The sequence below is a fragment of the Wasmannia auropunctata genome, unplaced genomic scaffold (genome assembly GCF_000956235.1).
Source record: "Wasmannia auropunctata unplaced genomic scaffold, wasmannia.A_1.0 LD336069.1, whole genome shotgun sequence".
Classification (NCBI taxonomy): Eukaryota; Metazoa; Arthropoda; class Insecta; order Hymenoptera; family Formicidae; genus Wasmannia; species Wasmannia auropunctata.
This window is the reverse complement of record NW_012026821.1, coordinates 113,939-117,827: the sequence shown is the minus strand read 5'-3', so window position 1 is coordinate 117,827 and position 3,889 is coordinate 113,939.

Below are 3,889 nucleotides of genomic sequence, written 5' to 3'. Positions count from 1 at the left end.
AAACGGATAATTTAGTAGAGCTGATGCGAGAAATGCGTGAAATGAGAACTCAAATGAATGAACTCATAATGAACCAACGCGAAGGGCACCGCGATCGACGCCGTGATACGTACGATCATAGCTTCGCATTAGAAACATCAAAACCTGTAGACGATACCCGTAATTATTCGGTGCGAGATCACAGTTGCTCCGCGCTGAATATTTCGAGATCGCAGGATGATATTCGTAACCAACCGGGACGAACTCATAATTTCATGAGCCTGATCGAGGCACGAAAGCTAGTTCCGGAAATAGACGGCAGCTCGCGGGATCGCATTCATGAATTTTTGGAAGCCGCTTCCTACGCGATGAAAAACATCCATCCGGCGGACGAAAATTCATTTTTGGAAGCTCTAATTTGTACAAAACTGAAGGGAAAAGCACGCAAAGATTTCCGCACGCGCAGTATTCGCAACTTCGCTCAATTCAAGGGCGAAATGGAAACCAAGTATCTGTGCCAGCGAAGCATGATCAATTTGTAGCAAGAGTTTAATTTAATCAAGCAAAAGCCGGGAGAAAGCGCGAAGGATTTCGGGCGCAGAGTGGAAGACCTCGCCATAGACCTCTTCGAGAGCATGGAAGAAGGGAAAAACCACACTCTCGAGCAACAACATGTTATTTACGAGCATACACAGACATTAGCATTGCAGAACTTCCAAATTGGATTAAGGGAAGATATTCAGGTGCTGGTACGCTCACAACGCTTCCGTACTTTGGCGGAAGCAATAGACGGGGCAAGCGCCGAAGAGAAAGCAATGGCCGATGCTCGAGGTCTCAACAAGGCCTATAAAAACAAAAAATTTAAGTTCTAAAGTGACAGACCGCAGTGTACCAAATGCGGAAGACAAGGACATTCCGGAGATGAATGCCGTACTAAGCAGCAATTCTTCTTGCCTAAACAAGTTAAAAAGCCAGCCGGAGTGAATGCCCTAGAGAAATATTGCACACATTGCAAAAAACCGGGGCATACACGACAGGAATGCTGGTCGTTACAAAAACGCACTGGGGGAACGCGTACGCGACCCGGAGAAAATGAGATTCGGAAGAAGCCGCAGGTACATACGGCCACGACGGCGATCAAAGATTCCGAAGAAGCAGGGGACTCGTTTTCCAGCAGTGAAGACGAGGGAGTCACAAAAGAAAAAACAACACGAGCTGCACGCGAATATCGGATTACGCAGATAAGCGGAAAACCGAGAATAAGCACTGGACTCGACCTAGTAACCCTGCCGATGCAGGAAGCAAGGAAAGGGAAAGTAAGCCTTCTTGTCGACACTGGAGCAACCCTTACATTGATGAAATTGAAATATTGGACGACACCCCGTTACGAGAGGATCGCATGACTCTAACAGGAGTAACCGGTCACAAAATTCAAACTATTGGTAAGATTCGAGCGACTATACCGATTGGAGACCGAACGATTTGCCATACTGTATTTGTAGTACGAGACGATTTTCCTATCGATTATGAAGGAATTTTGGGCATTGATTTCTTGCAGAAGCAAAACGCGAAATGCGATCTCGGAAAGAAACAGCTGAGCATAGGCGAGACAACATTGCAGATGCGTCCATTTGCAAAAATACAATTAAAGCCGCGTAGCGAAACAATAACGCAGGCTTATACAGAAGTAAACCGAATCGGAGTAATAAATTCCGAAGAATTGGCCACAGGAATATTCATAGGAAATTGCCTGGTAGAGCCAAAAGAGAATAAATGCCCTGTAAGCATAATAAACACAACAGAAATGACCGTAAAAATAAATATGCCTCTGGTAGCCGTGGAGACGCTGCCGGCGAGCCGAGCGGGGAATGTTCTCACGTTACGCGAAGCGAGTAACGCGAACGCCGAGTTCCCGGTGTCGCGCGCAGAACGCTTACGCAAGCAATTACGGACCGAAGACCTCAACGAGGAGGAAAGGAAAACGTTGATAACGATACGCGAAGATTACAATGATGTATTCCATTTGGACAATAATACATTAAGCTGTACTACCGCGGTACAGCACGAAATAGCTACCCGCGTAAACAGCGCGCCAGTCAATGTTCGACCTTACCGCTTACCGGAAAAACATCGGACAAAAGTGAATCGGCAGATAGAGAAAATGTTGGCGGAAGGGATAATACGCCCTAGCACCAGCTCCTGGAATGCACCGATTCTGGTGGTTCCTAAAAAGACTGACGCATCTGGCATACCGAAATCACGGATAGTTGTGGACTTCCGTAAACTGAATGACCTAACCATCGGAGATTCGTTCCCGCTACCTAACATCACGGATATACTGGACCAGCTGGGAAGCGCGAAATATTTCTCGACGCTTGACCTAGCCTCCGGTTATCACCAAATAGCGGAGCAAAACTGACAAATGCAAGACAGCATTTATTTTCAGCTCGGACATTACGAGTTTAACCGAATGCCGTTCGGGCTAAAAAACGCACCGGCCACGTTCCAACGGCTAATGAACTCGGTGCTCGCAGGCATTCAGGGAATCAGATGCCTTGTTTATTTAGACGATATAGTCATTTATGGCTCTAGTCTACAGGAGCATAACCGCCGACTCATAGAGGTACTTAATAGACTGCGCGAGAATAATCTGAAATTACAACCAAATAAATGCGAATTTCTTCGCAAGGAAGTAACCTACCTAGGGCATATAATCACGGAAGGGGGAATAAAACCTGACCCCGAAAAGCTTAGGGCCGTAAAAGAATTTCCGGTACCTAAAAAAGTCAATACAATCCTTCTTAGGTCTGGCCGGTTATTACCGCAGATTCATGGAAAATTTCTCAAAGATTGCAAAACCGTTTACAAAGCTAACTCAAAAGAATACATCTTTTGTTTGGACCAAAGAACAGTAACGCGCATTTGACATGTTAAGGAAAAAATTAATTACGGCACCGGTCTTGAATTACCCGGTTTTCTCACAATAATTCACGGTCACTACGCCTCGGATTACACCATTGGAAACGTGCTATCACAGGGAACCTTGGGGCAAGACCGGCCAATTGCATACGCTAGCAGAATCCTGAACAAGGCCGAACAAAATTATAACACGATCGAGAAAGAATTGCTGGCGATAGTATGGGCCGTAAAATATTTTCGTCCATATGTATACGGTACTAAATTTAAGATAGTAACCGATCACAAACCATTAATTTGGCTATTCAGCGTGAGTGATCTCGGATCGCGGCTGATAAGATGGAGACTCAAGCTGGAAGAATATGACTATGAGATAATCCATCAAGCAGGCAAAGGAAACACGAATGCCGATGCGCTCAGCCGAAACCCGATACCGGTCACCGATGCTATAATTAACTATGTGGACGATGCGATCGAAAAGCGCGAATACAGCGAAGAAGATAGAAAGCAAATTCTACACGAGTATCATGACGCTCCACTGGGGGGACACCAGGGGGTGACGCGTACATTGAACCGTATCAGGTTAACCCACAACTGGCCGGATATAACCAAGGACGTAGAAGAATATATTACGCAACGCGAATTCTGCCAAAAGAATAAACTTAGCAGAAAAACTAAGATGCCATTAATTATTATAGATACGGCATCTAAGCCTTTCGAGAAATGTGCATTAGATATAGTGGGACCGCTCAGTATAACAGAGGCTGGAAATAAATATTTGCTTACATTCCAAGATGATCTAACCAAATTTAGCAAAGCCATCCCGATCCCAAACCAGGAGGCAGCTACGGTAGCCAAAGAATTCGCTACCAAAATAATTTGCGAGTTCGGCATACCAGAAATTATTCTAACGGATCAAGGAACAAATTTTCTGAGTGAAATATTTAAGAACATTTGCAAATTATTAAAAATTAAGAAGATCCAGACCACTGCA